Below are 24221 nucleotides of genomic sequence, written 5' to 3'. Positions count from 1 at the left end.
TCACACAGTAATCGTCAAAAATAAGAAAATGAGGTCATATAGATCACGCTCCCGCGTCATCCTTGTCACGTGGCGCAAAAATATATTTAAAAAGGGGAATGCAACACGAGGACTTCCCAGGAGGTCACCCATCCTAGTACTACTCTCGCCCAAGCACGCTTAACTTCGTAGTTCTTATGGGATCCGGTGCTTTAGTGCTGGTATGATCGCATCCGACATGCAACTATCTATTTGTTCCTTATGCTTGCCCCTACTACTACTACTACTACTACTACTACTACTACTAGTCGTTGGGTGTCAAGCGCGGTGGGAAAAGTCACACAGTAATCGTCAAAAATAAGAAAATGAGGTCATATAGATCACGCTCCCGCGTCATCCTTGTCACGTGGCGCAAAAATATATTTAAAAAGGGGAATGCAACACAAGGACTTCCCAGGAGGTCACCCATCCTAGTACTACTATCGCCCAAGCACGCTTAACTTCAGAGTTCTGATGGGATCCGGTGCTTTAGTGCTGGTATGATCGCATCCGTCATGCAACTATCTATTTGTTCCTTATGCTTGCCCCTACTACTACTACTACTACTACTACTACTAGTCGTTGGGTGTCAAGCGCGGTGGGAAAAGTCACACAGTAATCGTCAAAAATAAGAAAATGAGGTCATATAGATCACGCTCCCGCGTCATCCTTGTCACGTGGCGCAAAAATATATTTAAAAAGGGGAATGCAACACGAGGACTTCCCAGGAGGTCACCCATCCTAGTACTACTCTCACCCAAGCACGCTTAACTTCGGAGTTCTGATGGGATCCGGTGCTTTAGTGCTGGTATGATCGCATCCGACATGCAACTATCTATTTGTTCCTTATGCTTGCCCCTACTACTACTACTACTACTACTACTACTACTAGTCGTTGGGTGTCAAGCGCGGTGGGAAAAGTCACACAGTAATCGTCAAAAATAAGAAAATGAGGTCATATAGATCACGTTCCCGCGTCATCCTTGTCACGTGGCGCAAAAATATATTTAAAAAGGGGAATGCAACACGAGGACTTCCAGGAGGTCACCCATCCTAGTACTACTCTCGCCCAAGCACGCTTAACTTCGAAGTTCTGATGGGATCCGGTGATTTAGTGCTGGTATGATCGCATCCGACATGCAACTATCTATTTGTTCCTTATGCTTGCCCCTACTACTACTACTACTACTACTACTACTACTACTACTACTACTACTACTACTACTACTACTACTACTACTACTACTACTACTACTACTAGTCGTTGGGTGTCAAGCGCGGTGGGAAAAGTCACACAGTAATCGTCAAAAATAAGAAAATGAGGTCATATAGATCACGTTCCCGCGTCATCCTTGTCACGTGGCGCAAAAATATATTTAAAAAGGGGAATGCAACACGAGGACTTCCCAGGAGGTCACCCATCCTAGTACTACTCTCGCCCAAGCACGCTTAACTTCGAAGTTCTGATGGGATCCGGTGATTTAGTGCTGGTATGATCGCATCCGACATGCAACTATCTATTTGTTCCTTATGCTTGCCCCTACTACTACTACTACTACTACTACTACTACTACTACTACTACTACTACTACTACTACTACTACTACTACTACTACTACTACTACTACTACTACTACTACTACTACTACTACTACTACTACTACTACTACTAGTCGTTGGGTGTCAAGCGCGGTGGGAAAAGTCACACAGTTATTGTCAAAAATAAGAAAATGAGGTCATATAGATCACGTTCCCGCGTCATCCTTGTCACGTGGCGCAAAAATATATTTAAAAAGGGGAATGCAACACGAGGACTTCCCAGGAGGTCACCCATCCTAGTACTACTCTCGCCCAAGCACGCTTAACTTCGGAGTTCTGATGGGATCCGGTGCTTTAGTGCTGGTATGATCGCATCCGACAAGCAACTATCTATTTGTTCCTTATGCTTGCCCCTACTACTACTACTACTACTACTACTAGTCGTTGGGTGTCAAGCGCGGTGGGAAAAGTCACACAGTAATCGTCAAAAATAAGAAAATGAGGTCATATAGATCACGGTCCCGCGTCATCCTTGTCACGTGGCGCAAAAATATATTTAAAAAGGGGAATGCAACACGAGGACTTCCCAGGAGGTCAACCATCCTAGTACTACTCTCGCCCAAGCACGCTTAACTTCGGAGTTCTGATGGGATCCGGTGCTTTAGTGCTGGTATGATCGCATCCGACATGCAACTATCTATTTGTTCCTTATGCTTGCCCCTACTACTACTACTACTACTACTACTACTACTACTAGTCGTTGGGTGTCAAGCGCGGTGGGAAAAGTCACACAGTAATCGTCAAAAATAAGAAAATGAGGTCATATAGATCACGCTCCCGCGTCATCCTTGTCACGTGGCGCAAAAATATATTTAAAAAGGGGAATGCAACACGAGGACTTCCCAGGAGGTCACCCATCCTAGTACTACTCTCGCCCAAGCACGCTTAATTTCGAAGTTCTGATGGGATCCGGTGCTTTAGTGGTTGTATGATCGCATCCGACATGCAACTATCTATTTGTTCCTTATGCTTGCCCCTACTACTACTACTACTACTACTACTACTACTACTACTAGTCGTTGGGTGTGAAGCGCGGTGGGAAAAGTCACACAGTAATCGTCAAAAATAAGAAAATGAGGTCATATAGATCACGCTCCCGCGTCATCCTTGTCACGTGGCGCAAAAATATATTTAAAAAGGGGAATGCAACACGAGGACTTCCCAGGAGGTCACCCATCCTAGTACTACTCTCGCCCAAGCACGCTTAACTTCGGAGTTCTGATGGAATCCGGTGCTTTAGTGCTGGTATGATCGCATCCGACATGCAACTATCTATTTGTTCCTTATGCTTGCCCCTACTACTACTACTACTACTAGTCGTTGGGTGTCAAGCGCGGTGGGAAAAGTCACACAGTAATCGTCAAAAATAAGAAAATGAGGTCATATAGATCACGCTCCCGCGTCATCCTTGTCACGTGGCGCAAAAATATATTTAAAAAGGGGAATGCAACACAAGGACTTCCCAGGAGGTCACCCATCCTAGTACTACTATCGCCCAAGCACGCTTAACTTCAGAGTTCTGATGGGATCCGGTGCTTTAGTGCTGGTATGATCGCATCCGACATGCAACTATCTATTTGTTCCTTATGCTTGCCCCTACTACTACTACTACTACTACTACTACTACTAGTCGTTGGGTGTCAAGCGCGGTGGGAAAAGTCACGCAGTAATCGTCAAAAATAAGAAAATGAGGTCATATAGATCACGCTCCCGCGTCATCCTTGTCACGTGGCGCAAAAATATATTTAAAAAGGGGAATGCAACACGAGGACTTCCCAGGAGGTCACCCATCCTAGTACTACTCTCGCCCAAGCACGCTTAACTTCGAAGTTCTGATGGGATCCGGTGATTTAGTGCTGGTATGATCGCATCCGACATGCAACTATCTATTTGTTCCTTATGCTTGCCCCTACTACTACTACTACTACTACTACTACTACTACTACTACTACTACTACTACTACTACTACTACTACTACTACTACTACTACTACTACTACTACTACTACTACTACTACTACTACTACTACTACTACTACTACTACTACTACTACTACTACTACTACTACTACTACTACTACTACTACTACTACTACTACTACTACTACTAGTCGTTGGGTGTCAAGCGCGGTGGGAAAAGTCACACAGTTATCGTCAAAAATAAGAAAATGAGGTCATATAGATCACGTTCCCGCGTCATCCTTGTCACGTGGCGCAAAAATATATTTAAAAAGGGGAATGCAACACGAGGACTTCCCAGGAGGTCACCCATCCTAGTACTACTCTCGCCCAAGCACGCTTAACTTCGGAGTTCTGATGGGATCCGGTGCTTTAGTGCTGGTATGATCGCATCCGACAAGCAACTATCTATTTGTTCCTTATGCTTGCCCCTACTACTACTACTACTACTACTAGTCGTTGGGTGTCAAGCGCGGTGGGAAAAGTCACACAGTAATCGTCAAAAATAAGAAAATGAGGTCATATAGATCACGGTCCCGCGTCATCCTTGTCACGTGGCGCAAAAATATATTTAAAAAGGGGAATGCAACACGAGGACTTCCCAGGAGGTCAACCATCCTAGTACTACTCTCGCCCAAGCACGCTTAACTTCGGAGTTCTGATGGGATCCGGTGCTTTAGTGCTGGTATGATCGCATCCGACATGCAACTATCTATTTGTTCCTTATGCTTGCCCCTACTACTACTACTACTACTACTACTACTACTAGTCGTTGGGTGTCAAGCGCGGTGGGAAAAGTCACACAGTAATCGTCAAAAATAAGAAAATGAGGTCATATAGATCACGCTCCCGCGTCATCCTTGTCACGTGGCGCAAAAATATATTTAAAAAGGGGAATGCAACACGAGGACTTCCCAGGAGGTCACCCATCCTAGTACTACTCTCGCCCAAGCACGCTTAATTTCGAAGTTCTGATGGGATCCGGTGCTTTAGTGGTTGTATGATCGCATCCGACATGCAACTATCTATTTGTTCCTTATGCTTGCCCCTACTACTACTACTACTACTACTACTACTACTACTACTACTATTAGTCGTTGGGTGTGAAGCGCGGTGGGAAAAGTTACACAGTAATCGTCAAAAATAAGAAAATGAGGTCATATAGATCACGCTCCCGCGTCATCCTTGTCACGTGGCGCAAAAATATATTTAAAAAGGGGAATGCAACACGAGGACTTCCCAGGAGGTCACCCATCCTAGTACTACTCTCGCCCAAGCACGCTTAACTTCGGAGTTCTGATGGAATCCGGTGCTTTAGTGCTGGTATGATCGCATCCGACATGCAACTATCTATTTGTTCCTTATGCTTGCCCCTACTACTACTACTACTACTACTAGTCGTTGGGTGTCAAGCGCGGTGGGAAAAGTCACACAGTAATCGTCCAAAATAAGAAAATGAGGTCATATAGATCACGCTCCCGCGTCATCCTTGTCACGTGGCGCAAAAATATATTTAAAAAGGGGAATGCAACACAAGGACTTCCCAGGAGGTCACCCATCCTAGTACTACTATCGCCCAAGCACGCTTAACTTCAGAGTTCTGATGGGATCCGGTGCTTTAGTGCTGGTATGATCGCATCCGACATGCAACTATCTATTTGTTCCTTATGCTTGCCCCTACTACTACTACTACTACTACTACTACTACTACTACTACTACTAGTCGTTGGGTGTCAAGCGCGGTGGGAAAAGTCACACAGTAATCGTCAAAAATAAGAAAATGAGGTCATATAGATCACGCTCCCGCGTCATCCTTGTCACGTGGCGCAAAAATATATTTAAAAAGGGGAATGCAACACGAGGACTTCCCAGGAGGTCACCCATCCTAGTACTACTCTCACCCAAGCACGCTTAACTTCGGAGTTCTGATGGGATCCGGTGCTTTAGTGCTGGTATGATCGCATCCGACATGCAACTATCTATTTGTTCCTTATGCTTGCCCCTACTACTACTACTACTACTACTACTACTACTAGTCGTTGGGTGTCAAGCGCGGTGGGAAAAGTCACACAGTAATCGTCAAAAATAAGAAAATGAGGTCATATAGATCACGTTCCCGCGTCATCCTTGTCACGTGGCGCAAAAATATATTTAAAAAGGGGAATGCAACACGAGGACTTCCCAGGAGGTCACCCATCCTAGTACTACTCTCGCCCAAGCACGCTTAACTTCGAAGTTCTGATGGGATCCGGTGATTTAGTGCTGGTATGATCGCATCCGACATGCAACTATCTATTTGTTCCTTATGCTTGCCCCTACTACTACTACTACTACTACTACTACTACTACTACTACTACTACTACTACTACTACTAGTCGTTGGGTGTCAAGCGCGGTGGGAAAAGTCACACAGTTATCGTCAAAAATAAGAAAATGAGGTCATATAGATCACGTTCCCGCGTCATCCTTGTCACGTGGCGCAAAAATATATTTAAAAAGGGGAATGCAACACGAGGACTTCCCAGGAGGTCACCCATCCTAGTACTACTCTCGCCCAAGCACGCTTAACTTCGGAGTTCTGATGGGATCCGGTGCTTTAGTGCTGGTATGATCGCATCCGACAAGCAACTATCTATTTGTTCCTTATGCTTGCCCCTACTACTACTACTACTACTACTACTAGTCGTTGGGTGTCAAGCGCGGTGGGAAAAGTCACACAGTAATCGTCAAAAATAAGAAAATGAGGTCATATAGATCACGGTCCCGCGTCATCCTTGTCACGTGGCGCAAAAATATATTTAAAAAGGGGAATGCAACACGAGGACTTCCCAGGAGGTCAACCATCCTAGTACTACTCTCGCCCAAGCACGCTTAACTTCGGAGTTCTGATGGGATCCGGTGCTTTAGTGCTGGTATGATCGCATCCGACATGCAACTATCTATTTGTTCCTTATGCTTGCCCCTACTACTACTACTACTACTACTACTACTACTACTAGTCGTTGGGTGTCAAGCGCGGTGGGAAAAGTCACAAAGTAATCGTCAAAAATAAGAAAATGAGGTCATATAGATCACGCTCCCGCGTCATCCTTGTCACGTGGCGCAAAAATATATTTAAAAAGGGGAATGCAACACGAGGACTTCCCAGGAGGTCACCCATCCTAGTACTACTCTCGCCCAAGCACGCTTAATTTCGAAGTTCTGATGGGATCCGGTGCTTTAGTGGTTGTATGATCGCATCCGACATGCAACTATCTATTTGTTCCTTATGCTTGCCCCTACTACTACTACTACTACTACTACTACTACTACTACTACTAGTCGTTGGGTGTGAAGCGCGGTGGGAAAAGTCACACAGTAATCGTCAAAAATAAGAAAATGAGGTCATATAGATCACGCTCCCGCGTCATCCTTGTCACGTGGCGCAAAAATATATTTAAAAAGGGGAATGCAACACGAGGACTTCCCAGGAGGTCACCCATCCTAGTACTACTCTCGCCCAAGCACGCTTAACTTCGGAGTTCTGATGGAATCCGGTGCTTTAGTGCTGGTATGATCGCATCCGACATGCAACTATCTATTTGTTCCTTATGCTTGCCCCTACTACTACTACTACTACTACTAGTCGTTGGGTGTCAAGCGCGGTGGGAAAAGTCACACAGTAATCGTCAAAAATAAGAAAATGAGGTCATATAGATCACGCTCCCGCGTCATCCTTGTCACGTGGCGCAAAAATATATTTAAAAAGGGGAATGCAACACAAGGACTTCCCAGGAGGTCACCCATCCTAGTACTACTATCGCCCAAGCACGCTTAACTTCAGAGTTCTGATGGGATCCGGTGCTTTAGTGCTGGTATGATCGCATCCGACATGCAACTATCTATTTGTTCCTTATGCTTGCCCCTACTACTACTACTACTACTACTACTACTAGTCGTTGGGTGTCAAGCGCGGTGGGAAAAGTCACGCAGTAATCGTCAAAAATAAGAAAATGAGGTCATATAGATCACGCTCCCGCGTCATCCTTGTCACGTGGCGCAAAAATATATTTAAAAAGGGGAATGCAACACGAGGACTTCCCAGGAGGTCACCCATCCTAGTACTACTCTCGCCCAAGCACGCTTAATTTCGAAGTTCTGATGGGATCCGGTGCTTTAGTGGTTGTATGATCGCATCCGACATGCAACTATCTATTTGTTCCTTATGCTTGCCCCTACTACTACTACTACTACTACTACTACTACTACTAGTCGTTGGGTGTCAAGCGCGGTGGGAAAAGTCACACAGTAATCGTCAAAAATAAGAAAATGAGGTCATATAGATCACGCTCCCGCGTCATCCTTGTCACGTGGCGCAAAAATATATTTAAAAAGGGGAATGCAACACGAGGACTTCCCAGGAGGTCACTCATCCTAGTACTACTCTCGCCCAAGCACGCTTAACTTCGGAGTTCTGATGGGATCCGGTGCTTTAGTGCTGGTATGATCGCATCCGACATGCAACTATCTATTTGTTCCTTATGCTTGCCCCTACTACTACTACTACTACTACTACTACTACTAGTCGTTGGGTGTCAAGCGCGGTGGGAAAAGTCACACAGTAATCGTCAAAAATAAGAAAATGAGGTCATATAGATCACGGTCCCGCGTCATCCTTTTCACGTGGCGCAAAAATATATTTAAAAAGGGGAATGCAACACGAGGACTTCCCAGGAGGTCACCCATCCTAGTACTACTCTCGCCCAAGCGCGCTTAACTTCGGAGTTCTGATGGGATCCGGTGCTTTAGTGCTGGTATGATCGCATCCGACATGCAACTATCTATTTGTTCCTTATGCTTGCCCCTACTACTACTACTACTATTCGTTGGGTGTCAAGCGCGGTGGGAAAAGTCACACAGTAATCGTCAAAAATAAGAAAATGAGGTCATATAGATCACGCTCCCGCGTCATCCTTGTCACGTGGCGCAAAAATATATTTAAAAAGGGGAATGCAACACGAGGACTTCCCAGGAGGTCACCCATCCTAGTACTACTCTCGCCCAAGCACGCTTAACTTCGGAGTTCTTATGGGATCCGGTGCTTTAGTGCTGGTATGATCGCATCCGACATGCAACTATCTATTTGTTCCTTATGCTTGCCCCTACTACTACTACTACTACTACTACTACTAGTCGTTGGGTGTCAAGCGCGGTGGGAAAAGTCACACAGTAATCGTCAAAAATAAGAAAATGAGGTCATATAGATCACGCTCCCGCGTCATCCTTGTCACGTGGCGCAAAAATATATTTAAAAAGGAGAATGCAACACAAGGACTTCCCAGGAGGTCACCCATCCTAGTACTACTATCGCCCAAGCACGCTTAACTTCAGAGTTCTGATGGGATCCGGTGCTTTAGTGCTGGTATGATCGCATCCGACATGCAACTATCTATTTGTTCCTTATGCTTGCCCCTACTACTACTACTACTACTACTAGTCGTTGGGTGTCAAGCGCGGTGGGAAAAGTCACACAATAATCGTCAAAAATAAGAAAATGAGGTCATATAGATCACGCTCCCGCGTCATCCTTGTCACGTGGCGCAAAAATATATTTAAAAAGGGGAATGCAACACGAGGACTTCCCAGGAGGTCACCCATCCTAGTACTACTCTCGCCCAAGCACGCTTAACTTCGGAGTTCTTATGGGATCCGGTGCTTTAGTGCTGGTATGATCGCATCCGACATGCAACTATCTATTTGTTCCTTATGCTTGCCCCTACTACTACTACTACTACTACTACTACTAGTCGTTGGGTGTCAAGCGCGGTGGGAAAAGTCACACAGTAATCGTCAAAAATAAGAAAATGAGGTCATATAGATCACGCTCCCGCGTCATCCTTGTCACGTGGCGCAAAAATATATTTAAAAAGGAGAATGCAACACAAGGACTTCCCAGGAGGTCACCCATCCTAGTACTACTATCGCCCAAGCACGCTTAACTTCAGAGTTCTGATGGGATCCGGTGCTTCAGTGCTGGTATGATCGCATCCGACATGCAACTATCTATTTGTTCCTTATGCTTGCCCCTACTACTACTACTACTACTAGTCGTTGGGTGTCAAGCGCGGTGGGAAAAGTCACACAGTAATCGTCAAAAATAAGAAAATGAGGTCATATAGATCACGCTCCCGCGTCATCCTTGTCACGTGGCGCAAAAATATATTTAAAAAGGGGAATGCAACACGAGGACTTCCCAGGAGGTCACCCATCCTAGTACTACTCTCACCCAAGCACGCTTAACTTCGGAGTTCTTATGGGATCCGGTGCTTTAGTGCTGGTATGATCGCATCCGACATGCAACTACCTATTTGTTCCTTATGCTTGCCCCTACTACTACTACTACTACTACTACTACTAGTCGTTGGGTGTCAAGCGCGGTGGGAAAAGTCACACAGTAATCGTCAAAAATAAGAAAATGAGGTCATATAGATCACGCTCCCGCGTCATCCTTGTCACGTGGCGCAAAAATATATTTAAAAAGGAGAATGCAACACAAGGACTTCCCAGGAGGTCACCCATCCTAGTACTACTATCGCCCAAGCACGCTTAACTTCAGAGTTCTGATGGGATCCGGTGCTTTAGTGCTGGTATGATCGCATCCGACATGCAACTATCTATTTGTTCCTTATGCTTGCCCCTACTACTACTACTACTACTACTACTACTACTAGTCGTTGGGTGTCAAGCGCGGTGGGAAAAGTCACACAGTAATCGTCAAAAATAAGAAAATGAGGTCATATAGATCACGCTCCCGCGTCATCCTTGTCACGTGGCGCAAAAATATATTTAAAAAGGGGAATGCAACACGAGGACTTTCCAGGAGGTCACCCATCCTAGTACTACTCTCACCCAAGCACGCTTAACTTCGGAGTTCTGATGGGATCCGGTGCTTTAGTGCTGGTATGATCGCATCCGACATGCAACTATCTATTTGTTCCTTATGCTTGCCCCTACTACTACTACTACTACTACTACTAGTCGTTGGGTGTCAAGCGCGGTGGGAAAAGTCACACAGTAATCGTCAAAAATAAGAAAATGAGGTCATATAGATCACGTTCCCGCGTCATCCTTGTCACGTGGCGCAAAAATATATTTAAAAAGGGGAATGCAACACGAGGACTTCCCAGGAGGTCACCCATCCTAGTACTACTCTCGCCCAAGCACGCTTAACTTCGGAGTTCTGATGGGATCCGGTGCTTTAGTGCTGGTATGATCGCATCCGACAAGCAACTATCTATTTGTTCCTTATGCTTGCCCCTACTACTACTACTACTACTACTACTAGTCGTTGGGTGTCAAGCGCGGTGGGAAAAGTCACACAGTAATCGTCAAAAATAAGAAAATGAGGTCATATAGATCACGGTCCCGCGTCATCCTTGTCACGTGGCGCAAAAATATATTTAAAAAGGGGAATGCAACACGAGGACTTCCCAGGAGGTCAACCATCCTAGTACTACTCTCGCCCAAGCACGCTTAACTTCGGAGTTCTGATGGGATCCGGTGCTTTAGTGCTGGTATGATCGCATCCGACATGCAACTATCTATTTGTTCCTTATGCTTGCCCCTACTACTACTACTACTACTACTACTACTAGTCGTTGGGTGTCAAGCGCGGTGGGAAAAGTCACACAGTAATCGTCAAAAATAAGAAAATGAGGTCATATAGATCACGCTCCCGCGTCATCCTTGTCACGTGGCGCAAAAATATATTTAAAAAGGGGAATGCAACACGAGGACTTCCCAGGAGGTCACCCATCCTAGTACTACTCTCGCCCAAGCACGCTTAATTTCGAAGTTCTGATGGGATCCGGTGCTTTAGTGGTTGTATGATCGCATCCGACATGCAACTATCTATTTGTTCCTTATGCTTGCCCCTACTACTACTACTACTACTACTACTACTACTACTACTACTACTAGTCGTTGGGTGTGAAGCGCGGTGGGAAAAGTCACACAGTAATCGTCAAAAATAAGAAAATGAGGTCATATAGATCACGCTCCCGCGTCATCCTTGTCACGTGGCGCAAAAATATATTTAAAAAGGGGAATGCAACACGAGGACTTCCCAGGAGGTCACCCATCCTAGTACTACTCTCGCCCAAGCACGCTTAACTTCGGAGTTCTGATGGAATCCGGTGCTTTAGTGCTGGTATGATCGCATCCGACATGCAACTATCTATTTGTTCCTTATGCTTGCCCCTACTACTACTACTACTACTACTACTAGTCGTTGGGTGTCAAGCGCGGTGGGAAAAGTCACACAGTAATCGTCAAAAATAAGAAAATGAGGTCATATAGATCACGCTCCCGCGTCATCCTTGTCACGTGGCGCAAAAATATATTTAAAAAGGGGAATGCAACACAAGGACTTCCCAGGAGGTCACCCATCCTAGTACTACTATCGCCCAAGCAAGCTTAACTTCAGAGTTCTGATGGGATCCGGTGCTTTAGTGCTGGTATGATCGCATCCGACATGCAACTATCTATTTGTTCCTTATGCTTGCCCCTACTACTACTACTACTACTACTACTACTACTACTACTAGTCGTTGGGTGTCAAGCGCGGTGGGAAAAGTCACGCAGTAATCGTCAAAAATAAGAAAATGAGGTCATATAGATCACGCTCCCGCGTCATCCTTGTCACGTGGCGCAAAAATATATTTAAAAAGGGGAATGCAACACGAGGACTTCCCAGGAGGTCACCCATCCTAGTACTACTCTCGCCCAAGCACGCTTAATTTCGAAGTTCTGATGGGATCCGGTGCTTTAGTGGTTGTATGATCGCATCCGACATGCAACTATCTATTTGTTCCTTATGCTTGCCCCTACTACTACTACTACTACTACTACTACTACTAGTCGTTGGGTGTCAAGCGCGGTGGGAAAAGTCACACAGTAATCGTCAAAAATAAGAAAATGAGGTCATATAGATCACGCTCCCGCGTCATCCTTGTCACGTGGCGCAAAAATATATTTAAAAAGGGGAATGCAACACGAGGACTTCCCAGGAGGTCACTCATCCTAGTACTACTCTCGCCCAAGCACGCTTAACTTCGGAGTTCTGATGGGATCCGGTGCTTTAGTGCTGGTATGATCGCATCCGACATGCAACTATCTATTTGTTCCTTATGCTTGCCCCTACTACTACTACTACTACTACTACTACTACTAGTCGTTGGGTGTCAAGCGCGGTGGGAAAAGTCACACAGTAATCGTCAAAAATAAGAAAATGAGGTCATATAGATCACGGTCCCGCGTCATCCTTTTCACGTGGCGCAAAAATATATTTAAAAAGGGGAATGCAACACGAGGACTTCCCAGGAGGTCACCCATCCTAGTACTACTCTCGCCCAAGCGCGCTTAACTTCGGAGTTCTGATGGGATCCGGTGCTTTAGTGCTGGTATGATCGCATCCGACATGCAACTATCTATTTGTTCCTTATGCTTGCCCCTACTACTACTACTACTAGTCGTTGGGTGTCAAGCGCGGTGGGAAAAGTCACACAGTAATCGTCAAAAATAAGAAAATGAGGTCATATAGATCACGCTCCCGCGTCATCCTTGTCACGTGGCGCAAAAATATATTTAAAAAGGGGAATGCAACACGAGGACTTCCCAGGAGGTCACCCATCCTAGTACTACTCTCGCCCAAGCACGCTTAACTTCGGGGTTCTTATGGGATCCGGTGCTTTAGTGCTGGTATGATCGCATCCGACATGCAACTATCTATTTGTTCCTTATGCTTGCCCCTACTACTACTACTACTACTACTACTACTACTAGTCGTTGGGTGTCAAGCGCGGTGGGAAAAGTCACACAGTAATCGTCAAAAATAAGAAAATGAGGTCATATAGATCACGCTCCCGCGTCATCCTTGTCACGTGGCGCAAAAATATATTTAAAAAGGAGAATGCAACACAAGGACTTCCCAGGAGGTCACCCATCCTAGTACTACTATCGCCCAAGCACGCTTAACTTCAGAGTTCTGATGGGATCCGGTGCTTTAGTGCTGGTATGATCGCATCCGACATGCAACTATCTATTTGTTCCTTATGCTTGCCCCTACTACTACTACTACTACTACTACTACTAGTCGTTGGGTGTCAAGCGCGGTGGGAAAAGTCACACAGTAATCGTCAAAAATAAGAAAATGAGGTCATATAGATCACGCTCCCGCGTCATCCTTGTCACGTGGCGCAAAAATATATTTAAAAAGGGGAATGCAACACGAGGACTTCCCAGGAGGTCACCCATCCTAGTACTACTCTCGCCCAAGCACGCTTAACTTCGGAGTTCTTATGGGATCCGGTGCTTTAGTGCTGGTATGATCGCATCCGACATGCAACTATCTATTTGTTCCTTATGCTTGCCCCTACTACTACTACTACTACTACTACTACTACTACTAGTCGTTGGGTGTCAAGCGCGGTGGGAAAAGTCACACAGTAATCGTCAAAAATAAGAAAATGAGGTCATATAGATCACGCTCCCGCGTCATCCTTGTCACGTGGCGCAAAAATATATTTAAAAAGGAGAATGCAACACAAGGACTTCCCAGGAGGTCACCCATCCTAGTACTACTATCGCCCAAGCACGCTTAACTTCAGAGTTCTGATGGGATCCGGTGCTTCAGTGCTGGTATGATCGCATCCGACATGCAACTATCTATTTGTTCCTTATGCTTGCCCCTACTACTACTACTACTACTACTAGTCGTTGGGTGTCAAGCGCGGTGGGAAAAGTCACACAGTAATCGTCAAAAATAAGAAAATGAGGTCATATAGATCACGCTCCCGCGTCATCCTTGTCACGTGGCGCAAAAATATATTTAAAAAGGGGAATGCAACACGAGGACTTCCCCGGAGGTCACCCATCCTAGTACTACTCTCACCCAAGCACGCTTAACTTCGGAGTTCTGATGGGATCCGGTGCTTTAGTGCTGGTATGATCGCATCCGACATGCAACTATCTATTTGTTCCTTATGCTTGCCCCTACTACTACTACTACTACTACTACTACTACTAGTCGTTGGGTGTCAAGCGCGGTGGGAAAAGTCACACAGTAATCGTCAAAAATAAGAAAATGAGGTCATATAGATCACGCTCCCGCGTCATCCTTGTCACGTGGCGCAAAAATATATTTAAAAAGGAGAATGCAACACAAGGACTTCCCAGGAGGTCACCCATCCTAGTACTACTATCGCCCAAGCACGCTTAACTTCAGAGTTCTGATGGGATCCGGTGCTTTAGTGCTGGTATGATCGCATCCGACATGCAACTATCTATTTGTTCCTTATGCTTGCCCCTACTACTACTACTACTACTACTACTACTACTACTAGTCGTTGGGTGTCAAGCGCGGTGGGAAAAGTCACACAGTAATCGTCAAAAATAAGAAAATGAGGTCATATAGATCACGCTCCCGCGTCATCCTTGTCACGTGGCGCAAAAATATATTTAAAAAGGGGAATGCAACACGAGGACTTCCCAGGAGGTCACCCATCCTAGTACTACTCTCACCCAAGCACGCTTAACTTCGGAGTTCTGATGGGATCCGGTGCTTTAGTGCTGGTATGATCGCATCCGACATGCAACTATCTATTTGTTCCTTATGCTTGCCCCTACTACTACTACTACTACTACTACTACTACTACTAGTCGTTGGGTGTCAAGCGCGGTGGGAAAAGTCACACAGTAATCGTCAAAAATAAGAAAATGAGGTTATATAGATCACGCTCCCGCGTCATCCTTGTCACGTGGCGCAAAAATATATTTAAAAAGGAGAATGCAACACAAGGACTTCCCAGGAGGTCACCCATCCTAGTACTACTATCGCCCAAGCACGCTTAACTTCAGAGTTCTGATGGGATCCGGTGCTTTAGTGCTGGTATGATCGCATCCGACATGCAACTATCTATTTGTTCCTTATGCTTGCCCCTACTACTACTACTACTACTACTACTAGTCGTTGGGTGTCAAGCGCGGTGGGAAAAGTCACACAGTAATCGTCAAAAATAAGAAAATGAGGTCATATAGATCACGCTCCCGCGTCATCCTTGTCACGTGGCGCAAAAATATATTTAAAAAGGGGAATGCAACACGAGGACTTCCCAGGAGGTCACCCATCCTAGTACTACTCTCACCCAAGCACGCTTAACTTCGGAGTTCTGATGGGATCCGGTGCTTTAGTGCTGGTATGATCGCATCCGACAAGCAACTATCTATTTGTTCCTTATGCTTGCCCCTACTACTACTACTACTACTACTACTACTACTAGTCGTTGGGTGTCAAGCGCGGTGGGAAAAGTCACACAGTAATCGTCAAAAATAAGAAAATGAGGTCATATAGATCACGGTCCCGCGTCATCCTTGTCACGTGGCGCAAAAATATATTTAAAAAGGGGAATGCAACACGAGGACTTCCCAGGAGGTCAACCATCCTAGTACTACTCTCGCCCAAGCACGCTTAACTTCGGAGTTCTGATGGGATCCGGTGCTTTAGTGCTGGTATGATCGCATCCGACATGCAACTATCTATTTGTTCCTTATGCTTGCCCCTACTACTACTACTACTACTACTACTACTACTACTACTACTAGTCGTTGGGTGTCAAGCGCGGTGGGAAAAGTCACACAGTAATCGTCAAAAATAAGAAAATGAGGTCATATACATCACGCTCCCGCGTCATCCTTGTCACGTGGCGCAAAAATATATTTAAAAAGGGGAATGCAACACGAGGACTTCCCAGGAGGTCACCCATCCTAGTACTACTCTCGCCCAAGCACGCTTAATTTCGAAGTTCTGATGGGATCCGGTGCTTTAGTGGTTGTATGATCGCATCCGACATGCAACTATCTATTTGTTCCTTATGCTTGCCCCTACTACTACTACTACTACTACTACTACTAGTCGTTGGGTGTGAAGCGCGGTGGGAAAAGTCACACAGTAATCGTCAAAAATAAGAAAATGAGGTCATATAGATCACGCTCCCGCGTCATCCTTGTCACGTGGCGCAAAAATATATTTAAAAAGGGGAATGCAACACGAGGACTTCCCAGGAGGTCACCCATCCTAGTACTACTCTCGCCCAAGCACGCTTAACTTCGGAGTTCTGATGGAATCCGGTGCTTTAGTGCTGGTATGATCGCATCCGACATGCAACTATCTATTTGTTCCTTATGCTTGCCCCTACTACTACTACTACTAGTCGTTGGGTGTCAAGCGCGGTGGTAAAAGTCACACAGTAATCGTCAAAAATAAGAAAATGAGGTCATATAGATCACGCTCCCGCGTCATCCTTGTCACGTGGCGCAAAAATATATTTAAAAAGGGGAATGCAACACGAGGACTTCCCAGGAGGTCACCCATCCTAGTACTACTCTCGCCCAAGCACGCTTAACTTCGGAGTTCTTATGGGATCCGGTGCTTTAGTGCTGGTATGATCGCATCCGACATGCAACTATCTATTTGTTCCTTATGCTTGCCCCTACTACTACTACTACTACTACTACTACTACTACTACTACTACTACTACTAGTCGTTTGGTGTCAAGCGCGGTGGGAAAAGTCACATAGTAATCGTCAAAAATAAGAAAATGAGGTCATATAGATCACGCTCCCGCGTCATCCTTGTCACGTGGCGCAAAAATATATTTAAAAAGGGGAATGCAACACAAGGACTTCCCAGGAGGTCACCCATCCTAGTAATACTATCGCCCAAGCACGCTTAACTTCAGAGTTCTGATGGGATCCGGTGCTTTAGTGCTGGTATGATCGCATCCGACATGCAACTATCTATTTGTTCCTTATGCTTGCCCCTACTACTACTACTACTACTACTACTACTACTAGTCGTTGGGTGTCAAGCGCGGTGGGAAAAGTCACACAGTAATCGTCAAAAATAAGAAAATGAGGTCATATAGATCACGCTCCCGCGTCATCCTTGTCACGTGGCGCAAAAATATATTTAAAAAGGGGAATGCAACACGAGGACTTCCCAGGAGGTCACCCATCCTAGTACTACTCTCGCCCAAGCACGCTTAACTTCGGAGTTTTGATGGGATCCGGTGCTTTAGTGCTGGTATGATCGCATCCGACATGCAACTATCTATTTGTTCCTTATGCTTGCCCCTACTACTACTACTACTACTACTACTACTAGTCGTTGGGTGTCAAGCGCGGTGGGAAAAGTCACACAGTAATCGTCAAAAATAAGAAAATGAGGTCATATAGATCACGTTCCCGCGTCATCCTTGTCACGTGGCGCAAAAATATATTTAAAAAGGGGAATGCAACACGAGGACTTCCCAGGAGGTCACCCATCCTAGTACTACTCTCGCCCAAGCACGCTTAACTTCGGAGTTCTGATGGGATCCGGTGCTTTAGTGCTGGTATGATCGCATCCGACATGCAACTATCTATTTGTTCCTTATGCTTGCCCCTACTACTACTACTACTACTACTACTACTACTACTACTACTACTAGTCGTTGGGTGTCAAGCGCGGTGGGAAAAGTCACACAGTTATCGTCAAAAATAAGAAAATGAGGTCATATAGATCACGTTCCCGCGTCATCCTTGTCACGTGGCGCAAAAATATATTTAAAAAGGGGAATGCAACACGAGGACTTCCCAGGAGGTCACCCATCCTAGTACTACTCTCGCCCAAGCACGCTTAACTTCGGAGTTCTGATGGGATCCGGTGCTTTAGTGCTGGTATGATCGCATCCGACAAGCAACTATCTATTTGTTCCTTATGCTTGCCCCTACTACTACTACTACTACTACTACTACTACTACTAGTCGTTGGGTGTCAAGCGCGGTGGGAAAAGTCACACAGTAATCGTCAAAAATAAGAAAATGAGGTCATATAGATCACGCTCCCGCGTCATCCTTGTCACGTGGCGCAAAAATATATTTAAAAAGGGGAATGCAACACGAGGACTTCCCAGGAGGTCACCCATCCTAGTACTACTCTCACCCAAGCACGCTTAACTTCGGAGTTTTGATGGGATCCGGTGCTTTAGTGCTGGTATGATCGCATCCGACATGCAACTATCTATTTGTTCCTTATGCTTGCCCCTACTACTACTACTACTACTACTACTACTACTAGTCGTTGGGTGTCAAGCGCGGTGGGAAAAGTCACACAGTAATCGTCAAAAATAAGAAAATGAGGTCATATAGATCACGGTCCCGCGTCATCCTTGTCACGTGGCGCAAAAATATATTTAAAAAGGGGAATGCAACACGAGGACTTCCCAGGAGGTCACCCATCCTAGTACTACTCTCGCCCAAGCACGCTTAACTTCGAAGTTCTGATGGGATCCGGTGCTTTAGTGCTGGTATGATCGCATCCGACATGCAACTATCTATTTGTTCCTTATGCTTGCCCCTACTACTACTACTACTACTACTACTAGTCGTTGGGTGTCAAGCGCGGTGGGAAAAGTCACACAGTAATCATCAAAAATAAGAAAATGAGGTCATATAGATCACGCTCCCGCGTCATCCTTGTCACGTGGCGCAAAAATATATTTAAAAAGGGGAATGCAACACGAGGACTTTCCAGGAGGTCACCCATCCTAGTACTACTCTCGCCCAAGCACGCTTAACTTCGGAGTTCTGATGGGATCCGGTGCTTTAGTGCTGGTATGATCGCATCCGACATGCAACTATCTATTTGTTCCTTATGCTTGCCCCTACTACTACTACTACTACTACTACTAGTCGTTGGGTGTCAAGCGCGGTGGGAAAGTCACACAGTAATCGTCCAAAATAAGAAAATGAGGTCATATAGATCACGCTCCCGCGTCATCCTTGTCACGTGGCGCAAAAATATATTTAAAAAGGGGAATGCAACACGAAATAAGAAAATGAGGTCATATAGATCACGCTCCCGCGTCATCCTTGTCACGTGGCGCAAAAATATATTTAAAAAGGGGAATGCAACACGAGGACTTCCCAGGAGGTCACCCATCCTAGTACTACTCTCGCCCAAGCACGCTTAACTTCAGAGTTCTGATGAGATCCGGTGCTTTAGTGCTGGTATGATCGCATCCGACATGCAACTATCTATTTGTTCCTTATGCTTGCCCCTACTACTACTACTACTACTACTACTACTACTACTACTACTACTACTACTACTACTACTAGTCGTTGGGTGTCAAGCGCGGTGGGAAAAGTCACACAGTAATCGTCAAAAATAAGAAAATGAGGTCATATAGATCACGTTCCCGCGTCATCCTTGTCACGTGGCGCAAAAATATATTTAAAAAGGGGAATGCAACACGAGGACTTCCCAGGAGGTCACCCATCCTAGTACTACTCTCGCCCAAGCACGCTTAACTTCGGAGTTCTGATGGGATCCGATGCTTTAGTGCTGGTATGATCGCATCCGACATGCAACTATCTATTTGTTCCTTATGCTTGCCCCTACTACTACTACTACTACTACTACTACTAGTCGTTGGGTGTCAAGCGCGGTGGGAAAAGTCACACAGTAATCGTCAAAAATAAGAAAATGAGGTCATATAGATCACGGTCCCGCGTCATCCTTGTCACGTGGCGCAAAAATATATTTAAAAACGGGAATGCAACACGAGGACTTCCCAGGAGGTCACCCATCCTAGTACTACTCTCGCCCAAGCACGCTTAACTTCGGAGTTCTGATGGGATCCGGTGCTTTAGTGCTGGTATGATCGCATCCGACATGCAACTATCTATTTGTTCCTTATGCTTGCCCCTACTACTACTACTACTACTACTAGTCGTTGGGTGTCAAGCGCGGTGGGAAAAGTCACACAGTAATCGTCCAAAATAAGAAAATGAGGTCATATAGATCACGCTCCCGCGTCATCCTTGTCACGTGGCGCAAAAATATATTTAAAAGGGGAATGCAACACGAGGACTTCCCAGGAGGTCACCCATCCTAGTACTACTCTCGCCCAAGCACGCTTAATTTCGAAGTTCTGATGGGATCCGGTGCTTTAGTGGTTGTATGATCGCATTCGACATGCAACTATCTATTTGTTCCTTATGCTTGCCCCTACTACTATTACTACTACTACTACTACTACTAGTCGTTGGGTGTCAAGCGCGGTGGGAAAAGTCACACAGTAATCGTCAAAAATAAGAAAATGAGGTCATATAGATCACGCTCCCGCGTCATCCTTGTCACGTGGCGCAAAAATATATTTAAAAAGGGGAATGCAACACGAGGACTTCCCAGGAGGTCACCCATCCTAGTACTACTCTCGCCCAAGCACGCTTAACTTCGGAGTTCTGATGGAATCCGGTGCTTTAGTGCTGGTATGATCGCATCCGACATGCAACTATCTATTTGTTCCTTATGCTTGCCCCTACTACTACTACTACTACTAGTCGTTGGGTGTCAAGCGCGGTGGGAAAAGTCACACAGTAATCGTCAAAAATAAGAAAATGAGGTCATATAGATCACGCTCCCGCGTCATCCTTGTCACGTGGCGCAAAAATATATTTAAAAAGGGGAATGCAACACGAGGACTTCCCAGGAGGTCACCCATCCTAGTACTACTCTCGCCCAAGCACGCTTAACTTCGAAGTTCTGATGGGATCCGGTGCTTTAGTGCTGGTATGATCGCATCCGACATGCAACTATCTATTTGTTCCTTATGCTTGCCCCTACTACTACTACTACTACTACTACTACTACTAGTCGTTGGGTGTCAAGCGCGGTGGGAAAAGTCACACAGTAATCGTCAAAAATAAGAAAATGAGGTCATATAGATCACGCTCCCGCGTCATCCTTGTCACGTGGCGCAAAAATATATTTAAAAAGGGGAATGCAACACGAGGACTTTCCAGGAGGTCACCCATCCTAGTACTACTCTTGCCCAAGCACGCTTAACTTCGGAGTTCTGATGGGATCCGGTGCTTTAGTGCTGGTATGATCGCATGCGACATGCAACTATCTATTTGTTCCTTATGCTTGCCCCTACTACTACTACTACTACTACTACTACTAGTCGTTGGGTGTCAAGCGCGGTGGGAAAAGTCACACAGTAATCGTCAAAAATAAGAAAATGAGGTCATATAGATCACGCTCCCGCGTCATCCTTGTCACGTGGCGCAAAAATATATTTAAAAAGGGGAATGCAACACGAGGACTTCCCACGAGGTCACCCATCCTAGTACTACTCTCGCCCAAGCACGCTTAACTTCGGAGTTCTAATGGGATCCGGTGCTTTAGTGCTCGTATGATCGCATCCGACATGCAACTATCTATTTGTTCCTTATGCTTGCCCCTACTACTACTACTACTACTACTACTACTACTAGTCGTTGGGTGTCAAGCGCGGTGGGAAAAGTCACACAGTAATCGTCAAAAATAAGAAAATAAGGTCATATAGATCACGTTCCCGCGTCATCCTTGTCACGTGGCGCAAAAATATATTTAAAAAGGGGAATGCAACACGAGGACTTCCCAGGAGGTCACCCATCCTAGTACTACTCTCGCCCAAGCACGCTTAACTTCGGAGTTCTGATGGGATCCGGTGCTTTAGTGCTGGTATGATCGCATCCGACATGCAACTATCTATTTGTTCCTTATGCTTGCCCCTACTACTACTACTACTACTACTACTACTACTAGTCGTTGGGTGTCAAGCGCGGTGGGAAAAGTCACACAGTAATCGTCAAAAATAAGAAAATGAGGTCATATAGATCACGGTCCCGCGTCATCCTTGTCACGTGGCGCAAAAATATATTTAAAAAGGGGAATGCAACACGAGGACTTCCCAGGAGGTCACCCATCCTAGTACTACTCTCGACCAAGCACGCTTAACTTCGGAGTTCTGATGGGATCCGGTGCTTTAGTGCTGGTATGATCGCATCCGACATGCAACTATCTATTTGTTCCTGATGCTTGCCCCTACTACTACTACTACTACTAGTCGTTGGGTGTCAAGCGCGGTGGGAAAAGTCACACAGTAATCGTCAAAAATAAGAAAATGAGGTCATATAGATCACGGTCCCGCATCATCCTTGTCACGTGGCGCAAAAATACATTTAAAAAGGGGAATGCAACACGAGGACTTCCCAGGAGGTCACCCATCCTAGTACTACTCTCGCCCAAGCACGCTTAACTTCGAAGTTCTGATGGGATATGGTGCTTTAGTGCTGGTATGATCGCATCCGACATGCAACTATCTATTTGTTCCTTATGCTTGCCCCTACTACTACTACTACTAGTCGTTGGGTGTCAAGCGCGGTGGGAAAAGTCACACAGTAATCGTCAAAAATAAGAAAATGAGGTCATATAGATCACGCTCCCGCGTCATCCTTGTCACGTGGCGCAAAAATATATTTAAAAGGGGAATGCAACACGAGGACTTCCCAGGAGGTCCCCATCCTAGTACTACTCTCGCCCAAGCACGCTTAACTTCGGAGTTCTGATGGGATCCGGTGCTTTAGTGCTGGTATGATCGCATCCGACATGCAACTATCTATTTGTTCCTTATGCTTGCCCCTACTACTACTACTACTACTACTACTACTACTACTACTACTACTAGTCGTTGGGTGTCAAGCGCGGTGGAAAAAGTCACACAGTAATCGTCAAAAATAAGAAAATGAGGTCATATAGATCACGGTCCCGCGTCATCCTTGTCACGTGGCGCAAAAATATATTTAAAAAGCGGAATGCAACACGAGGACTTCCCAGGAGGTCACCCATCCTAGTACTACTCTCGCCCAAGCGCGCTTAACTTCGGAGTTCTGATGGGATCCGGTGCTTTAGTGCTGGTATGATCGCATCCGACATGCAACTATCTATTTGTTCCTTATGCTTGCCCCTACTACTACTACTACTAGTCGTTGGGTGTCAAGCGCGGTGGGAAAAGTCACACAGTAATCGTCAAAAATAAGAAAATGAGGTCATATAGATCACGCTCCCGCGTCATCCTTGTCACGTGGCGCAAAAATATATTTAAAAAGGGGAATGCAACACGAGGACTTCCCAGGAGGTCACCCATCCTAGTACTACTCTCGCCCAAGCACGCTTAACTTCGGAGTTCTGATGGGATCCGGTGCTTTAGTGCTGGTATGATCGCATCCGACATGCAACTATCTATTTGTTCCTTATGCTTGCCCCTACTATTACTAGTCGTTGGGTGTCAAGCGCGGTGGGAAAAGTCACACAGTAATCGTCAAAAATAAGAAAATGAGGTCATATAGATCACGCTCCCGCGTCATCCTTGTCACGTGGCGCAAAAATATATTTAAAAAGGGGAATGCAACACGAGGACTTCCCAGGAGGTCACCCATCCTAGTACTACTATCGCCCAAGCACGCTTAACTTCGGAGTTCTGATGGGATCCGGTGCTTTAGTGCTGGTATGATCGCATCCGACATGCAACTATCTGTTTGTTCCTTATGCTTGCCCCTATTACTACTACTACTACTACTACTACTACTACTACTACTACTACTACTACTACTACTAGTCGTTGGGTGTCAAGCGCGGTGGGAAAAGTCACACAGTAATCGTCAAAAATAAGAAAATGAGGTCATATAGATCACGCTCCCGCGTCATCCTTGTCACGTGGCGCAAAAATATATTTAA

At 45.6% G+C, this 24221-nt stretch overlaps 76 non-coding genes across 76 annotated transcripts; all 76 read right to left on the bottom strand.

The window, feature by feature from the left end:
• Nucleotides 1–95: 95 nt before the first annotated feature.
• Nucleotides 96–214, bottom strand: LOC123431774. Its single transcript, XR_006623360.1, has one exon. It is a non-coding gene; the product is annotated as a 5S ribosomal RNA (ribosomal RNA).
• A 197-nt stretch (nucleotides 215–411) lies between these two features.
• On the bottom strand, nucleotides 412–530 carry LOC123432261. Its single transcript, XR_006623853.1, has one exon. It is a non-coding gene; the product is annotated as a 5S ribosomal RNA (ribosomal RNA).
• A 191-nt stretch (nucleotides 531–721) lies between these two features.
• On the bottom strand, nucleotides 722–840 carry LOC123436319. Its single transcript, XR_006627549.1, has one exon. It is a non-coding gene; the product is annotated as a 5S ribosomal RNA (ribosomal RNA).
• Nucleotides 841–1034: 194 nt separating this feature from the next.
• LOC123432679 lies at nucleotides 1035–1152 on the bottom strand. The gene has a single exon (XR_006624251.1). It is a non-coding gene; the product is annotated as a 5S ribosomal RNA (ribosomal RNA).
• A 251-nt stretch (nucleotides 1153–1403) lies between these two features.
• On the bottom strand, nucleotides 1404–1522 carry LOC123438023. The gene has a single exon (XR_006629183.1). It is a non-coding gene; the product is annotated as a 5S ribosomal RNA (ribosomal RNA).
• A 293-nt stretch (nucleotides 1523–1815) lies between these two features.
• On the bottom strand, nucleotides 1816–1934 carry LOC123434722. Its single transcript, XR_006625998.1, has one exon. It is a non-coding gene; the product is annotated as a 5S ribosomal RNA (ribosomal RNA).
• Nucleotides 1935–2122: 188 nt separating this feature from the next.
• LOC123435997 lies at nucleotides 2123–2241 on the bottom strand. Its single transcript, XR_006627237.1, has one exon. It is a non-coding gene; the product is annotated as a 5S ribosomal RNA (ribosomal RNA).
• A 197-nt stretch (nucleotides 2242–2438) lies between these two features.
• Nucleotides 2439–2557, bottom strand: LOC123433298. Its single transcript, XR_006624828.1, has one exon. It is a non-coding gene; the product is annotated as a 5S ribosomal RNA (ribosomal RNA).
• Nucleotides 2558–2757: 200 nt separating this feature from the next.
• LOC123435923 lies at nucleotides 2758–2876 on the bottom strand. Its single transcript, XR_006627167.1, has one exon. It is a non-coding gene; the product is annotated as a 5S ribosomal RNA (ribosomal RNA).
• A 182-nt stretch (nucleotides 2877–3058) lies between these two features.
• Nucleotides 3059–3177, bottom strand: LOC123432260. Its single transcript, XR_006623852.1, has one exon. It is a non-coding gene; the product is annotated as a 5S ribosomal RNA (ribosomal RNA).
• A 194-nt stretch (nucleotides 3178–3371) lies between these two features.
• LOC123438022 lies at nucleotides 3372–3490 on the bottom strand. The gene has a single exon (XR_006629182.1). It is a non-coding gene; the product is annotated as a 5S ribosomal RNA (ribosomal RNA).
• Nucleotides 3491–3852: 362 nt separating this feature from the next.
• On the bottom strand, nucleotides 3853–3971 carry LOC123434710. Its single transcript, XR_006625986.1, has one exon. It is a non-coding gene; the product is annotated as a 5S ribosomal RNA (ribosomal RNA).
• A 185-nt stretch (nucleotides 3972–4156) lies between these two features.
• LOC123435996 lies at nucleotides 4157–4275 on the bottom strand. Its single transcript, XR_006627236.1, has one exon. It is a non-coding gene; the product is annotated as a 5S ribosomal RNA (ribosomal RNA).
• A 194-nt stretch (nucleotides 4276–4469) lies between these two features.
• LOC123433297 lies at nucleotides 4470–4588 on the bottom strand. The gene has a single exon (XR_006624827.1). It is a non-coding gene; the product is annotated as a 5S ribosomal RNA (ribosomal RNA).
• A 206-nt stretch (nucleotides 4589–4794) lies between these two features.
• LOC123435922 lies at nucleotides 4795–4913 on the bottom strand. Its single transcript, XR_006627166.1, has one exon. It is a non-coding gene; the product is annotated as a 5S ribosomal RNA (ribosomal RNA).
• Nucleotides 4914–5098: 185 nt separating this feature from the next.
• LOC123432259 lies at nucleotides 5099–5217 on the bottom strand. The gene has a single exon (XR_006623851.1). It is a non-coding gene; the product is annotated as a 5S ribosomal RNA (ribosomal RNA).
• A 206-nt stretch (nucleotides 5218–5423) lies between these two features.
• Nucleotides 5424–5542, bottom strand: LOC123436318. The gene has a single exon (XR_006627548.1). It is a non-coding gene; the product is annotated as a 5S ribosomal RNA (ribosomal RNA).
• A 194-nt stretch (nucleotides 5543–5736) lies between these two features.
• LOC123438021 lies at nucleotides 5737–5855 on the bottom strand. The gene has a single exon (XR_006629181.1). It is a non-coding gene; the product is annotated as a 5S ribosomal RNA (ribosomal RNA).
• Nucleotides 5856–6076: 221 nt separating this feature from the next.
• Nucleotides 6077–6195, bottom strand: LOC123434699. Its single transcript, XR_006625975.1, has one exon. It is a non-coding gene; the product is annotated as a 5S ribosomal RNA (ribosomal RNA).
• Nucleotides 6196–6383: 188 nt separating this feature from the next.
• Nucleotides 6384–6502, bottom strand: LOC123435995. The gene has a single exon (XR_006627235.1). It is a non-coding gene; the product is annotated as a 5S ribosomal RNA (ribosomal RNA).
• A 197-nt stretch (nucleotides 6503–6699) lies between these two features.
• On the bottom strand, nucleotides 6700–6818 carry LOC123433296. The gene has a single exon (XR_006624826.1). It is a non-coding gene; the product is annotated as a 5S ribosomal RNA (ribosomal RNA).
• A 203-nt stretch (nucleotides 6819–7021) lies between these two features.
• On the bottom strand, nucleotides 7022–7140 carry LOC123435921. Its single transcript, XR_006627165.1, has one exon. It is a non-coding gene; the product is annotated as a 5S ribosomal RNA (ribosomal RNA).
• Nucleotides 7141–7325: 185 nt separating this feature from the next.
• Nucleotides 7326–7444, bottom strand: LOC123432258. Its single transcript, XR_006623850.1, has one exon. It is a non-coding gene; the product is annotated as a 5S ribosomal RNA (ribosomal RNA).
• Nucleotides 7445–7635: 191 nt separating this feature from the next.
• LOC123433295 lies at nucleotides 7636–7754 on the bottom strand. The gene has a single exon (XR_006624825.1). It is a non-coding gene; the product is annotated as a 5S ribosomal RNA (ribosomal RNA).
• A 197-nt stretch (nucleotides 7755–7951) lies between these two features.
• LOC123437577 lies at nucleotides 7952–8070 on the bottom strand. Its single transcript, XR_006628751.1, has one exon. It is a non-coding gene; the product is annotated as a 5S ribosomal RNA (ribosomal RNA).
• A 194-nt stretch (nucleotides 8071–8264) lies between these two features.
• Nucleotides 8265–8383, bottom strand: LOC123436726. Its single transcript, XR_006627939.1, has one exon. It is a non-coding gene; the product is annotated as a 5S ribosomal RNA (ribosomal RNA).
• A 179-nt stretch (nucleotides 8384–8562) lies between these two features.
• On the bottom strand, nucleotides 8563–8681 carry LOC123435423. The gene has a single exon (XR_006626675.1). It is a non-coding gene; the product is annotated as a 5S ribosomal RNA (ribosomal RNA).
• A 191-nt stretch (nucleotides 8682–8872) lies between these two features.
• On the bottom strand, nucleotides 8873–8991 carry LOC123432376. Its single transcript, XR_006623961.1, has one exon. It is a non-coding gene; the product is annotated as a 5S ribosomal RNA (ribosomal RNA).
• Nucleotides 8992–9176: 185 nt separating this feature from the next.
• On the bottom strand, nucleotides 9177–9295 carry LOC123435422. The gene has a single exon (XR_006626674.1). It is a non-coding gene; the product is annotated as a 5S ribosomal RNA (ribosomal RNA).
• Nucleotides 9296–9486: 191 nt separating this feature from the next.
• LOC123432391 lies at nucleotides 9487–9605 on the bottom strand. The gene has a single exon (XR_006623976.1). It is a non-coding gene; the product is annotated as a 5S ribosomal RNA (ribosomal RNA).
• Nucleotides 9606–9787: 182 nt separating this feature from the next.
• On the bottom strand, nucleotides 9788–9906 carry LOC123437752. Its single transcript, XR_006628923.1, has one exon. It is a non-coding gene; the product is annotated as a 5S ribosomal RNA (ribosomal RNA).
• Nucleotides 9907–10097: 191 nt separating this feature from the next.
• LOC123432375 lies at nucleotides 10098–10216 on the bottom strand. Its single transcript, XR_006623960.1, has one exon. It is a non-coding gene; the product is annotated as a 5S ribosomal RNA (ribosomal RNA).
• A 194-nt stretch (nucleotides 10217–10410) lies between these two features.
• LOC123438735 lies at nucleotides 10411–10529 on the bottom strand. The gene has a single exon (XR_006629860.1). It is a non-coding gene; the product is annotated as a 5S ribosomal RNA (ribosomal RNA).
• A 188-nt stretch (nucleotides 10530–10717) lies between these two features.
• LOC123434687 lies at nucleotides 10718–10836 on the bottom strand. Its single transcript, XR_006625964.1, has one exon. It is a non-coding gene; the product is annotated as a 5S ribosomal RNA (ribosomal RNA).
• A 188-nt stretch (nucleotides 10837–11024) lies between these two features.
• On the bottom strand, nucleotides 11025–11143 carry LOC123435994. Its single transcript, XR_006627234.1, has one exon. It is a non-coding gene; the product is annotated as a 5S ribosomal RNA (ribosomal RNA).
• A 191-nt stretch (nucleotides 11144–11334) lies between these two features.
• Nucleotides 11335–11453, bottom strand: LOC123433294. The gene has a single exon (XR_006624824.1). It is a non-coding gene; the product is annotated as a 5S ribosomal RNA (ribosomal RNA).
• Nucleotides 11454–11659: 206 nt separating this feature from the next.
• Nucleotides 11660–11778, bottom strand: LOC123435920. Its single transcript, XR_006627164.1, has one exon. It is a non-coding gene; the product is annotated as a 5S ribosomal RNA (ribosomal RNA).
• A 188-nt stretch (nucleotides 11779–11966) lies between these two features.
• Nucleotides 11967–12085, bottom strand: LOC123433010. The gene has a single exon (XR_006624569.1). It is a non-coding gene; the product is annotated as a 5S ribosomal RNA (ribosomal RNA).
• A 200-nt stretch (nucleotides 12086–12285) lies between these two features.
• LOC123433293 lies at nucleotides 12286–12404 on the bottom strand. Its single transcript, XR_006624823.1, has one exon. It is a non-coding gene; the product is annotated as a 5S ribosomal RNA (ribosomal RNA).
• A 194-nt stretch (nucleotides 12405–12598) lies between these two features.
• On the bottom strand, nucleotides 12599–12717 carry LOC123437576. Its single transcript, XR_006628750.1, has one exon. It is a non-coding gene; the product is annotated as a 5S ribosomal RNA (ribosomal RNA).
• A 194-nt stretch (nucleotides 12718–12911) lies between these two features.
• Nucleotides 12912–13030, bottom strand: LOC123436725. Its single transcript, XR_006627938.1, has one exon. It is a non-coding gene; the product is annotated as a 5S ribosomal RNA (ribosomal RNA).
• A 179-nt stretch (nucleotides 13031–13209) lies between these two features.
• LOC123438692 lies at nucleotides 13210–13328 on the bottom strand. The gene has a single exon (XR_006629820.1). It is a non-coding gene; the product is annotated as a 5S ribosomal RNA (ribosomal RNA).
• Nucleotides 13329–13522: 194 nt separating this feature from the next.
• Nucleotides 13523–13641, bottom strand: LOC123432374. The gene has a single exon (XR_006623959.1). It is a non-coding gene; the product is annotated as a 5S ribosomal RNA (ribosomal RNA).
• Nucleotides 13642–13832: 191 nt separating this feature from the next.
• LOC123435421 lies at nucleotides 13833–13951 on the bottom strand. The gene has a single exon (XR_006626673.1). It is a non-coding gene; the product is annotated as a 5S ribosomal RNA (ribosomal RNA).
• Nucleotides 13952–14148: 197 nt separating this feature from the next.
• Nucleotides 14149–14267, bottom strand: LOC123432390. The gene has a single exon (XR_006623975.1). It is a non-coding gene; the product is annotated as a 5S ribosomal RNA (ribosomal RNA).
• A 185-nt stretch (nucleotides 14268–14452) lies between these two features.
• LOC123438207 lies at nucleotides 14453–14571 on the bottom strand. Its single transcript, XR_006629363.1, has one exon. It is a non-coding gene; the product is annotated as a 5S ribosomal RNA (ribosomal RNA).
• A 194-nt stretch (nucleotides 14572–14765) lies between these two features.
• Nucleotides 14766–14884, bottom strand: LOC123432373. The gene has a single exon (XR_006623958.1). It is a non-coding gene; the product is annotated as a 5S ribosomal RNA (ribosomal RNA).
• Nucleotides 14885–15081: 197 nt separating this feature from the next.
• LOC123436317 lies at nucleotides 15082–15200 on the bottom strand. The gene has a single exon (XR_006627547.1). It is a non-coding gene; the product is annotated as a 5S ribosomal RNA (ribosomal RNA).
• A 197-nt stretch (nucleotides 15201–15397) lies between these two features.
• LOC123432371 lies at nucleotides 15398–15516 on the bottom strand. The gene has a single exon (XR_006623957.1). It is a non-coding gene; the product is annotated as a 5S ribosomal RNA (ribosomal RNA).
• Nucleotides 15517–15704: 188 nt separating this feature from the next.
• Nucleotides 15705–15823, bottom strand: LOC123436316. Its single transcript, XR_006627546.1, has one exon. It is a non-coding gene; the product is annotated as a 5S ribosomal RNA (ribosomal RNA).
• A 194-nt stretch (nucleotides 15824–16017) lies between these two features.
• On the bottom strand, nucleotides 16018–16136 carry LOC123435993. The gene has a single exon (XR_006627233.1). It is a non-coding gene; the product is annotated as a 5S ribosomal RNA (ribosomal RNA).
• Nucleotides 16137–16339: 203 nt separating this feature from the next.
• On the bottom strand, nucleotides 16340–16458 carry LOC123433292. The gene has a single exon (XR_006624822.1). It is a non-coding gene; the product is annotated as a 5S ribosomal RNA (ribosomal RNA).
• A 191-nt stretch (nucleotides 16459–16649) lies between these two features.
• LOC123435918 lies at nucleotides 16650–16768 on the bottom strand. The gene has a single exon (XR_006627162.1). It is a non-coding gene; the product is annotated as a 5S ribosomal RNA (ribosomal RNA).
• A 179-nt stretch (nucleotides 16769–16947) lies between these two features.
• On the bottom strand, nucleotides 16948–17066 carry LOC123435420. The gene has a single exon (XR_006626672.1). It is a non-coding gene; the product is annotated as a 5S ribosomal RNA (ribosomal RNA).
• A 212-nt stretch (nucleotides 17067–17278) lies between these two features.
• LOC123433018 lies at nucleotides 17279–17397 on the bottom strand. The gene has a single exon (XR_006624576.1). It is a non-coding gene; the product is annotated as a 5S ribosomal RNA (ribosomal RNA).
• Nucleotides 17398–17591: 194 nt separating this feature from the next.
• On the bottom strand, nucleotides 17592–17710 carry LOC123437608. The gene has a single exon (XR_006628782.1). It is a non-coding gene; the product is annotated as a 5S ribosomal RNA (ribosomal RNA).
• A 191-nt stretch (nucleotides 17711–17901) lies between these two features.
• On the bottom strand, nucleotides 17902–18020 carry LOC123434675. Its single transcript, XR_006625953.1, has one exon. It is a non-coding gene; the product is annotated as a 5S ribosomal RNA (ribosomal RNA).
• A 206-nt stretch (nucleotides 18021–18226) lies between these two features.
• Nucleotides 18227–18345, bottom strand: LOC123434663. Its single transcript, XR_006625942.1, has one exon. It is a non-coding gene; the product is annotated as a 5S ribosomal RNA (ribosomal RNA).
• Nucleotides 18346–18542: 197 nt separating this feature from the next.
• On the bottom strand, nucleotides 18543–18661 carry LOC123431767. Its single transcript, XR_006623353.1, has one exon. It is a non-coding gene; the product is annotated as a 5S ribosomal RNA (ribosomal RNA).
• Nucleotides 18662–18855: 194 nt separating this feature from the next.
• On the bottom strand, nucleotides 18856–18974 carry LOC123436467. The gene has a single exon (XR_006627691.1). It is a non-coding gene; the product is annotated as a 5S ribosomal RNA (ribosomal RNA).
• A 188-nt stretch (nucleotides 18975–19162) lies between these two features.
• Nucleotides 19163–19281, bottom strand: LOC123436934. Its single transcript, XR_006628141.1, has one exon. It is a non-coding gene; the product is annotated as a 5S ribosomal RNA (ribosomal RNA).
• A 277-nt stretch (nucleotides 19282–19558) lies between these two features.
• LOC123437333 lies at nucleotides 19559–19677 on the bottom strand. The gene has a single exon (XR_006628519.1). It is a non-coding gene; the product is annotated as a 5S ribosomal RNA (ribosomal RNA).
• Nucleotides 19678–19898: 221 nt separating this feature from the next.
• LOC123436395 lies at nucleotides 19899–20017 on the bottom strand. The gene has a single exon (XR_006627621.1). It is a non-coding gene; the product is annotated as a 5S ribosomal RNA (ribosomal RNA).
• Nucleotides 20018–20208: 191 nt separating this feature from the next.
• LOC123434651 lies at nucleotides 20209–20327 on the bottom strand. The gene has a single exon (XR_006625931.1). It is a non-coding gene; the product is annotated as a 5S ribosomal RNA (ribosomal RNA).
• Nucleotides 20328–20511: 184 nt separating this feature from the next.
• On the bottom strand, nucleotides 20512–20630 carry LOC123433263. The gene has a single exon (XR_006624796.1). It is a non-coding gene; the product is annotated as a 5S ribosomal RNA (ribosomal RNA).
• Nucleotides 20631–20824: 194 nt separating this feature from the next.
• On the bottom strand, nucleotides 20825–20943 carry LOC123435917. The gene has a single exon (XR_006627161.1). It is a non-coding gene; the product is annotated as a 5S ribosomal RNA (ribosomal RNA).
• Nucleotides 20944–21125: 182 nt separating this feature from the next.
• On the bottom strand, nucleotides 21126–21244 carry LOC123436466. Its single transcript, XR_006627690.1, has one exon. It is a non-coding gene; the product is annotated as a 5S ribosomal RNA (ribosomal RNA).
• Nucleotides 21245–21438: 194 nt separating this feature from the next.
• LOC123431781 lies at nucleotides 21439–21557 on the bottom strand. Its single transcript, XR_006623366.1, has one exon. It is a non-coding gene; the product is annotated as a 5S ribosomal RNA (ribosomal RNA).
• A 191-nt stretch (nucleotides 21558–21748) lies between these two features.
• Nucleotides 21749–21867, bottom strand: LOC123438586. Its single transcript, XR_006629721.1, has one exon. It is a non-coding gene; the product is annotated as a 5S ribosomal RNA (ribosomal RNA).
• A 194-nt stretch (nucleotides 21868–22061) lies between these two features.
• Nucleotides 22062–22180, bottom strand: LOC123434640. The gene has a single exon (XR_006625920.1). It is a non-coding gene; the product is annotated as a 5S ribosomal RNA (ribosomal RNA).
• Nucleotides 22181–22374: 194 nt separating this feature from the next.
• LOC123436839 lies at nucleotides 22375–22493 on the bottom strand. The gene has a single exon (XR_006628048.1). It is a non-coding gene; the product is annotated as a 5S ribosomal RNA (ribosomal RNA).
• Nucleotides 22494–22675: 182 nt separating this feature from the next.
• On the bottom strand, nucleotides 22676–22794 carry LOC123431893. Its single transcript, XR_006623495.1, has one exon. It is a non-coding gene; the product is annotated as a 5S ribosomal RNA (ribosomal RNA).
• A 178-nt stretch (nucleotides 22795–22972) lies between these two features.
• LOC123438865 lies at nucleotides 22973–23090 on the bottom strand. The gene has a single exon (XR_006629981.1). It is a non-coding gene; the product is annotated as a 5S ribosomal RNA (ribosomal RNA).
• Nucleotides 23091–23296: 206 nt separating this feature from the next.
• LOC123436724 lies at nucleotides 23297–23415 on the bottom strand. The gene has a single exon (XR_006627937.1). It is a non-coding gene; the product is annotated as a 5S ribosomal RNA (ribosomal RNA).
• A 179-nt stretch (nucleotides 23416–23594) lies between these two features.
• Nucleotides 23595–23713, bottom strand: LOC123434628. The gene has a single exon (XR_006625909.1). It is a non-coding gene; the product is annotated as a 5S ribosomal RNA (ribosomal RNA).
• Nucleotides 23714–23886: 173 nt separating this feature from the next.
• On the bottom strand, nucleotides 23887–24005 carry LOC123437816. The gene has a single exon (XR_006628984.1). It is a non-coding gene; the product is annotated as a 5S ribosomal RNA (ribosomal RNA).
• Nucleotides 24006–24221: the final 216 nt, after the last annotated feature.

The sequence above is a fragment of the Hordeum vulgare genome, chromosome 2H, assembly GCF_904849725.1.
Source record: "Hordeum vulgare subsp. vulgare chromosome 2H, MorexV3_pseudomolecules_assembly, whole genome shotgun sequence".
NCBI classification, from domain to species: domain Eukaryota; kingdom Viridiplantae; phylum Streptophyta; class Magnoliopsida; order Poales; family Poaceae; genus Hordeum; species Hordeum vulgare.
This window is presented reverse-complemented; position numbering and strand designations above follow the sequence as displayed.